Consider the following 9,782-nt stretch of genomic DNA (forward strand, 5'->3'; position numbering starts at 1 on the left):
AATACGTTTTCTAGAGCGGAAAACGTACTTTTGGCCCGAAGAAGAACAAAGTACGCTCTCATAAGGGGAAAGCGCACATGGGTAAATCCCGCGTCCACTTATCCACGTCAGCGAAGGGGCGCGGCTGGGCCTTGTGTCGCTGACGTGTGGGTCCAGCGCGGCGTCTCTCTCCTCCTGGCCTTCTCCTTATTCTCCCCCGACGCGCTCCCACTGCACAGAGGAGGACCGCCGGCGCCGGCGCTCGCCTGGTCAGCTGCGGCCACCTCCGGTGGAGCTCGGACCACCAGAGTGACCAGCGCGAGGAGCTGCACCCGCCTGATGAGTCTGCCCATGTCGGAGAGCAGCGAACCAGGCGGAACGGGGAGTCGTGGCGGAGGAGAGCTTCGACCTCCAGGGAGTGCATGGCAAACAACCACAGGAGGAGGAGGAGAGGTGCTGGGGTGGATCCGGGGTGAGGATGGAGGTCTCTGGTGGTGTAGATAGGGAGGGAGGAGCTCAGCGTTGAGAGAATTTAGGACGAGGCCGAGGCGGGCACGATGGCCATGGGGAAGGGAAGGGAGGCGCTCGAGCTCCGGGGAGTGCTCGAGGAGGTTCTAGGATGCGGGGGAGGCCAATGGTGAGGAGAAACGGAGACGGGGTGGCCTTATATAGGCAGGGCGAGGGAGGTTGAGCTGGCGTCGCCGCGGACGCGTGCCCACGCTCGCGAGCTCGGAGGTAGGCAACGATGGAGGCACAGGGAGAAAGCTCACGGGGAAGAGGAGGCCAAAGGAGAAGCAGAGGAAGAAGCCGAGCGCCATTAAAACATGTCGGGGCACTGTGCTCCCGTGGGCGTTCGGCGGCGAGCGTCGGTGGGCGTCGGTGAGGAAACAGACGAAGGGGGAGAGGGGTCCAGGGGAACTGCGACGACGCGGGCCAGCTACTGGACACGCTCACGCGCGTGAAGGCGACGAGAGGAGGAGGGGGTCCAGCACAAACAGCCACTGGACGCGACCACTGCACACAGAGCGCGTGCACAGGCACGCCATTGGTGCGGTCACCGCGTGCACTGGCATGTAGCGGGGAAGATGGGCTGGAACTTGTTGTCCATGGGTAAGTTCATTCAGGGTAGGTCTCAACTACGGTGGTAGATCGATAAAAACTGCCCTGGTTAAATGGTAATCACCCTCTGAAGTTTATTGTAGTAAACTTGGGTGAACACTGGTGATCAACAGGGATTTCACTGGCGCCAAAGAGTTTGTCTGGGGTGATTAACTAAGGAAGGACTATGATCCTGGAGGTTATGAGGCATAATGGAGCACAAACTAATATAGTTGCTTTGTAACTCACATTATGGGTCCAGAATCAAGATTTGGATGATGCACTCACATGGAGTAACCACTTGAGGTAAAACTTCGCAGGGCTTAGTGATTTGGCCAGGGTGTTGTAAAAATTTCATACCAATTGGTTTTACCAAAATGGTACTTCCTTCACAGCTATTCCCTCTGTCCAGAAACTTGTAAAAGTTCTATAGAAATATTTGCTTTATGAAATGGTCCCAAATTTGGTGGAGTGAAGTTATTTGGGTAGGAGAATGCTCTGGTAAATTTTCAGGCATAATGAAGCAATATAAAATATACTGGCTTCACAACCTGAAAATATTGACAGAATCAAAGATTTGATGTTGTGCTCACATAGATCAAGGGATGGAGCTGAAATTTGGAGGAGAGCAATGATATGGTCACAAGAAGAGACATTGAAAATTTCAACTCATTTCGGTAACCCTACCTAGCACTTCCTTCACAAAGGCTTCCCTCAGACAGGAACTTTGAAAAATCACTGAGGAAGTTTGGCTAGGCAAATAAAGTTGAATTTTGGCACAGGTAAATTATTTGGACAGGAGAAGTCGTCCAAAAAGTTTGGGGTCAAATGGGAAAAGATAAATAGCACTTGCTTCATAATGTTCCATTTAGGACAGAATAGGAAATGAATTTATTGAGCATGATGCGAAATATGGCCAAAGAAATATTCTGACATATTTGATGAAGATATGACCCAAACAATTTATAAGAATTATTTGAGGGTTTTTGGATGGACAGAAATATAGGTTGCTTCACAACCTAGGGCAGATAGGGTTATTCCTTTAATAGGAAAATGAATTTTCCCTAGAAAAGAAATTAGGGTTTGGTCAAGCAGTGGAGTGACATGATCTTGGCAAAGTTTTTAGGATGATGAGCCACTTGGGAGAGGAAATGAAGATGATTTCCTAGGTGACAAGGCCACAGAACCACCCCAAAAAAAACAGAGCAAAAACTAAATCAAAAAGAAAAAGAAAAGGGCCAAAATCCAGGCTGTTACATCAACATACTCCTTTGGTTCGTGATACTCCTTCCAAATATTCTCCCAATACATGTTCCCCTTTTGCTCGGTGCTTTATATTGGATCCATTGTTGTGGCCAACCAAGTTTTGACCAACAAGATGTCCTCAAAAGTTGAGAATGCTGGACCTCTTGCCTTCGTCATCTTTCCCTTCTTATTCTTCTTGCTCAGATTGGGATCGGATGTTGTCCCAACTTCAAATCCGGTGCCCCCCAACTAGCAGTCCATTTGGGTCGGGCCTTCATTGTCATTTATCATGTTTGACATGAATGCCCCCTATATGATCATGGTTTGCAAGCATTCATCATGTCCGAAATGGACTAGTGGTCTATGCAAAACATTGAACGTGTTGTATGCAACTTAGACCGGATAGGATAAAAAAACATACCGACTCTTGTTCTATCATTCCATCGAACATATCGTGGGCAACCCGCGTGCCACCGGTGTTCATGCTCATTCGCACCCAACAAGCAACGGCGAGCCACATACATCCATTGCCGGCATCTGCGTGGGCAGAAAGCTCTCTGGAATGGCCCAATCGGTCATCGGATCCTCCTATGTCCCAACGTGGTCGGACGACATAATCCGCGTCAGCGCTCGGATGGAAGGGGTGCGGGGTTCCGAGCATGGCGTTGGGAGGGGGGGTCTGCTCGCCCATGTCTGCACCTCCCTACGACGCGGTCGCCGGTTCCCTCTCTCGCTGTCGGTGTCTCCGCATCTTCCGGGCGACATTCTCCGCCTTGCACGATGGAGCCGAGGAAGGGACGCCGACAAAGAGACGGGCGCAGTCTCCGTCGCGGCTGTCGGGGATGGGCTGGACGACATCTAGGGCGGTGGATCAGGACCTGTGATGGGGATGGGCAGCAAGAGTGGCAGACGGCGAGGACTCGAGTGCGGGAAAGTTAGGAGGGAGGCAGGAGGAGGAGGAACGGTTTGGTGGGTTTGATGCAATTTGGGGTGAGGTCAGGCTTTCGAGTCCAATGTGACGGACGCGCCTGGGCACACCCGGACACCCCATATCCGCGTCACATTTAGGCTGGATATAAGGAGTGCCGGTCAGGCTGAGCGTTTGAGGCCTGTTTAAGGAGCCCGTCTAGGTCAAAATTTTGTGACCGGTGATCGGGCTGCTCGCTCGGGCGTTTGAGGAGGGTTTGAGGCGCCCGGCTATAGATGCTCTTACAACCATGCCCCAGGCGATAGCCGGGCGCCTCAAACACTCCTCAAACGCCCGGGTGGGCCGCCCGGTCACTGACCGGTCATGATTTTTTGACCTAGAAAGACGCCTCAAATGGGCCCCAAACGTCCGAGCTGACCGACACCCCTCATATCCAGCCCAAATATGGGACAGATATGGGGGCGTCCGGGCAAGCCCGCCACATTGAACTTGGCCCATGCTGGCCCACCCGACCCCACGTATATTCGTCCCCATCCGCTCGCCGGAGCAAACCCTAGGCACTTCACTCCGCACCCCTTCACTCCCCTCCGCCACCCAAACTCGCCTCTGGCAGTTTTCGGCCTTCTCCGACATGGCAGGCAGTGGATCGGACTCCGACCACTCTGGATCCGTCGACCGGGGGGTCATCCCGTGCTGGTTGGAGGAGGCAATGGCAGATTGGCAGTCCGCATTGCACTCCACTGCTCCCGGGAGGACAGTGCCCGGCCGAAGAACGAATCTGTCCGCCGCGATGTCGTATCATCGGCTCAGCAGGCGCTTGGGTTCTCTAGTGCTGGATCCTCGCGGTCCCAGCAGCCGGAACACCTCTCCTTCCCCATCACTTGTCGGGCAGAGTATGAGTCCCATGGGGAGCGGGCGGCCTACTGTGGGAAGGAGAGGATAAGGACCGTCGAGGCTGGTATCACAGCAGAAATGGCGGCGGCGCGGGCGGCTGCAAAGGAGAAAGCTATTTGCGCCCGCATTATGAATAAACGACAGCGGGGGAACACGTACGCCCTTGTCCGAGAGCAGAATCAGGCGGTCTGTGCCATGGTCGAACTGCCATCGAAGGAGGAGAAGGCGAACAGTGACGGTGAGGACATCTTCGACGACGAGCAGATCCAACTCAATCCGTACGGCATCTTCGGTTGATACTTCCGTGAGAAGGACGGCAAGGGCGCCGGGAAGGGCAAGGGCAGCTGTGGATGAACTCCACCATGCCCAAACATGCCAATTTTTGATAGTCCGATGACATGTTTAGTTAGTAGTGATAGAGTAGCCAGACGATGTGTGTGCATCAACATAGTTACATGAGTTTGTATGGATTTGAGATATGATAATTGAGGTGTCTGGATGTGGATTATATTATTCAAGGGGTGCCCGGTTGGTGCTCGTGGACGCGCCCGGGCACGTCCGCGATCCTTTGAGGGGCGGATTTGACAATTTCTCTACTATTAAAGGGGGATCGAACGTTGTGATGGTTCAACCTCCCCTCGTTGTTCGACCACCTTGTTCGATCCCCCCGCCTCATACGATGGCCATCGTGCAGTGTCCCACACGCCCGCACAAAATCCAGCCCGCAAGCCCAAAAAACCAAGGCCAACTCATTCGATATTCGGCCCATGGACCACCAGTCAAACGAGCCAAACCCCACTATCACACACCTAGCCAACAAACAAAACAGTTCGGCAACCCACGAACGAGGTCCATCTACCAAAAATCAAACCATCGAACAAGCTCCATCGACCCGCCAACGCACGTCGCCACCAGGGACATAAATGCCAGTTCTTCCTCGCGTACGAGCTCCATCGACCCAGTTGTGTGATCATCACAACTACACCGCAACCTCGGCGTCCGAAACATAACCTTCGCTCGATGGCTGTTGCGAGGCGACGGCTGTTGCTGCAAAGGACGAAGATCCTGTTGCGAGGCGATGGCTGTTGCTACAAAGGATGGAGATCCACCTTTGTTATATTCAACGGTGCCCATCATGCCCTAGGTTTGCCATCATCAACTATTTCAGCAATGTAGTTACCTGCATATTACAGTAGTACTCAGATTGCATCTTTAACTTGAACTCCAACTACATTGAAAAAGCATCACAGGACAGAGGTATCTCCAACCAGCTTTGTACCAACAGTTAAATACCTTTCTGTCCACCGTAGTGTGTGAGTTGTGTCCCTGTTCGACTTGTGCTCTTCCTATTGTTGCAGTGTGCTGGAAGGCTTCGGCTTTCTTAGATTCTTACTACTTTCTGTATAGAAGAGAAAATGGTATGGTAAATATAATATTTATTGAACAAATCTCTAATCTGCACTATTAGACAAGAGCAAGATGCCTAGCTTAAAAGACAATATCTCTATTTTTTTGGTGCAACATGCCCAGGTTAAAAGACAACAACAATATGCCCAGGTTAAAAGACAATATCTCTGTTTTTTGGCAGTAATAATAGCCTTGTCAGTACCCACAGCAGAACATCATACTTTGTTAGCTTTTTCTTGTCACTATCTAATCTGCACTATTAGACACGAGCAAGATGCCCAGGTTAAAAGACAATATCTCTGTTTTTTGGCGCACCATGCCCAGGTTAAAAGACAACAACAATATGCCCAGGTTAAAAGACAATATCTCTGTTTTTAGCAGTAATAATAGCCTTGTCACTACCTACAGTAGAACATCATACTTTCTTAGATTTTTCTTGTCACTATCTACATCTTATTATTGATAATATAATCATATAAAGACTGCATGTTTAGTTTAGAACATATCTCTAGTATTAAAGGGGGATCGAACGTCGTGATGGTTCGACCTCCACTCGTGGTTCGACCACCTCATTCGATCCCCCGCCTCGTATGACAGCCATCGCGCAGTGTCCCACATGCCCGCACAAAATCCAGCCCGTGACATCTACCCGTCCTATACTTGTTTAAGCTGGAAATAACAATAGACAACGTGAAATTTCAAACAGATGCAGGAGGAAGATGTTTGGACAGTGACTTGCTAAAGAAGAACAAAAATACTAAGGTGTCGTATTTCTTTCTAATTCATATGTTTTTAAATATGGTAAAAACATGTGGCATCTAATATCATATATAGAAATATAAAAACTGACTTAAACTTCAATTGCATAGAATCTCTTGTTAGAAATACATGGATAAGAAAGTATGTATCTAATAATTAATGAAGAACCCAAGCTGAGTGAAGCCATCAGTGATCTCCTCATATCTCTACTATCTCAACCATTAAAGGATGAGTTTTTCTAGGCGACACATACTTCGATATGAAGAAAAGGAACATAATCTGTTGATCTGCTTTTTTCGGTACCTCTGTGATAAGATTTAGCACGCAACTATCCTTAATTTCTAACATGTTCTTAAACATCAATTTCAGGCCTCAAAATTCAATGCATAAGGTGATTCCAAAGTACCATGTACAGGATTAGAAACATCAACCTTAAGCTATTTGCCAAAAGATGCAGACCAAGCTTTGCATTCGATTTTTACAAATGGTACATCAGTATGACTGTCACCATTGTAGAGTACTGACATTTATTTTAGGTTACCTAGCATAAATCTGTATGATTCTGCCAATGTGTTTTGCTTTCTTGAAATGCATTGTGGGTGTGTACAATTCAAAATTTGGTCAGGATTGGCAGATCGAACAAGGAGAGGAAGCTAGCCTCCTTGACCACAGTTATTTTCCTTCTTGGAAGTTTCAAGACACTCAGGCACATTCACCAAGAACACATGAGTCACAACGTTAAGGTGTTAACCATCTTCTAGAGTAGACTATAACTATACACAATGTTAAGGCCATGCTACTGCCTTTGCCTGATTGAGGCGTAAGTGATTTCCTTGATCCGATTGATGCTCACGCTATGCCTTTTTTAATAGGAACGGCTAAAATGGTTTAAAGAATAAATATTAGAAGACACTTTGCATGTTCTACTAAAACCAAGTTTTACTAATTATGTCCCTAAAAAACTATACTTTTTGTTACGCTAACAAATTTCTGCTGGTTAGCCCATTAAACGAGTTTATGGGAAACTGAATTGGCAAAAACTCCGTATCCAATCCAAACAACCCCAAGAAAGGTTTAATCATCATCTCACTAAATAACAACCTAATCCTAACCGTATACCAATACTACTCATCTAGCTAGCCTTATAATGCAAGCACAAGTTAATTTTACTCCTCCCTAATTAATAGTACTCCTGAATGACAGATATAACTACTCCTGAATGACCAATACTACTGGAGGAGTACTCCTTAACTGAAAAGATTTAAGTTAATTAAAGGAAAAGGCTTCAGTTTATTTTTATTAACAAAAAATGTTTTTATTTAATTTGAGTTAACACAAAAGATTTCAGTTAATTACTACTGGAGGAGTAAATTAAAAGGTTTAACTTAATTAAAGGAAAAGGTTTGAATTTATTTTAATTAATAGAAAAATGTTTCAGCCAAAGTTACAGTTAAAGCAGATAAGAGAATGCTCCTACTGTACTGAAAAAGAAGAGAGGGGAGAGGACACTACTGCACTTGCTACAGAGTATGTAGGGGGGACTACTCAAGTAGTGCAACCAAGCAAAATTGCAAGCTACTACTGTTGTAAGCAAATTCTGTTAAAGCAAGTTCTTCCTACTGCAATTTAAAGCAAGCACAACTTGCATAATTCACAACAAAAAGGCAGGACAAGGAAAGTGTAGTGGTGGATGACTGAGTGATGCTAACAAATCAAAAAATGGATAATTTGCGCAGGTTGTAAACAATTATCCCTCTGAATGAACGAATGAAGGAAGCTCATGATTGAATGCAAGAACAATTCCATGAATGATCTTAGCTGAATTTGACTGAATTGTCTTAGCTAAATTTGACTGAATTATTCAGTCCATGGATGATCCAATAACAATCATAACAAAATCCTTAACTGAATTTGACTGAATTATGCACAAACATTATTCAGTCCATGCTAAACTTTGAGATTTCTACAGTTTTATCTTGACTGAATTATGCATAAGTAAGTTGCAGAAGCATAACATGGAGCATAACAAAGCATAACATGGAGTACCTTCCATGGCGACCCAGGAAGAAGCAGAGTTGGAGAAGCATGTCCATGTCCATCCGGGAAGCAGCGCCTCCTGCCTATTTCCTTGGCCATTGTACTATTTCCGGCGGGGGCGTAGGTGGAGGTGGAGGGTGGGGGCATAGGCGGAGGTGGAAGACGACCATCAGGCTACTCTCTTTCTCCTCTCCTCGCTGGTGTAGTTGGTGGCCCTTCCATGGCGTCGCCCTGGTCATGGAGACAGGGGTCAGAGAGGGAGGGAGAAGAGACGGGGGTCAGAGAGAGAGAAGAGGAGGGATTCGTACCCATGGACCCATGGCTACCTGAGCTCGCTGGCTAGGGATTCGGCTCCTCCGCTGTTGCGGTTGCATGGTCGTGGAGGAGGACGGCACTGTGAGGTGAGGAAGAAAGCCCCGCTCCGCTGCTCCAGCGCCACTCCACATCAAGCACCGCTGCGAAGCCGGCATGGATGCACGCGGATCTAGCCCCCGCCGCCCAGAAGCTTGTCGCTGGCGCCTAAAAAATCAAGCTTTTGACCTACGGTGCGGGGTGCGCGGTGGGAGGAAACGGGGTGCATGGTGGTGGAGAGAAAGGGAGTCGAGGAGAGGCCGGTGACGGCGGCGAGGAGAGGCCGGCGATAGTGGGGATCTGGAGGGGAGCGAGAAGGGGTGGGTGAGAGGGGGACAAGAGTGTGAGCTCGAGTGTGTGAGAGCGGTGGTGGGAGGGTATTTCTGGAAAGTGAAAAGTATTCGTAGCATGAAGGGAAAAGGGCTAAGCGGTGAGGAGAAAGTGAGAGCAGTGAGGAGAGAGTGAGACTGAGAGTCACAACTGCACTTCCTTGGTTCCTAAATACGAAGTATAAATCTTTTTTAGATATTTCAATCTTTACCTCTTTCCCTACTAATAAAGCACGGAGTGCTTCTGGTCGTACGTCGTGGCAATTTTACAGAAAGGCCCCTCCGATTTTGAGAATTCAACCCGCGGTCCTGTTTTAAGTGGGTATTAAAAAACGGTTCGCTGTTTGCAAAAACACCCGTGCATTAGTTACAATTGTACCCACGCTCCTTAATTAAACTGCTTCACCACCGGGCACCACCGCCGCTTGTCCATTTGCGTTCTCCACCGCCGGGCATGGGCGGCCACTTGCCGCCGGCATCCACGCCGCAGGAGCCAAGGAAGGGGTCGGCCTACTGGTTTGCCGGCGCTGAAGAGGCTCGTGGCAGGGAGCTCCTCTCCTCTGCTTCGAGCGCGAGGCGGCTGAAGCGCTCAGGCTGCAGAACTGCAGGGCGGGGACCGAAGGGTGGCGCGGTGCTGGATGGGATTTGGTGCAGGTCTCCAGCGAGATGGGGATGGCGTGGAGGGGGTCTGGACGCCGGCGGGTCCTTGGCCGGTGGCGCTCGGGCATCGAGCGGCCATGGCCGTCTCTCTAGAG

At 48.7% G+C, this 9,782-nt stretch overlaps 1 long non-coding RNA gene across 2 annotated transcripts; it reads right to left on the reverse strand.

Annotated features, from left to right (window-relative positions):
• Positions 1 to 4,869: 4,869 nt before the first annotated feature.
• On the reverse strand, positions 4,870 to 9,055 carry LOC119334276. 2 transcript variants are annotated; one of them, XR_005161262.1, is made up of 5 exons: positions 8,656 to 9,055; positions 8,357 to 8,578; positions 6,099 to 6,220; positions 5,438 to 5,543; positions 4,870 to 5,324 (listed from the first exon to the last, which is right to left on the reverse strand). It is a non-coding gene; the product is annotated as an uncharacterized LOC119334276 (long non-coding RNA). The 2 variants fall into 2 exon arrangements; XR_005161261.1 differs by lacking the exon at positions 6,099 to 6,220 and having other exon boundaries at positions 8,656 to 9,054.
• Positions 9,056 to 9,782: the final 727 nt, after the last annotated feature.

Source organism: Triticum dicoccoides, chromosome 7A, assembly GCF_002162155.2.
Source record: "Triticum dicoccoides isolate Atlit2015 ecotype Zavitan chromosome 7A, WEW_v2.0, whole genome shotgun sequence".
Classification (NCBI taxonomy): domain Eukaryota; kingdom Viridiplantae; phylum Streptophyta; class Magnoliopsida; order Poales; family Poaceae; genus Triticum; species Triticum dicoccoides.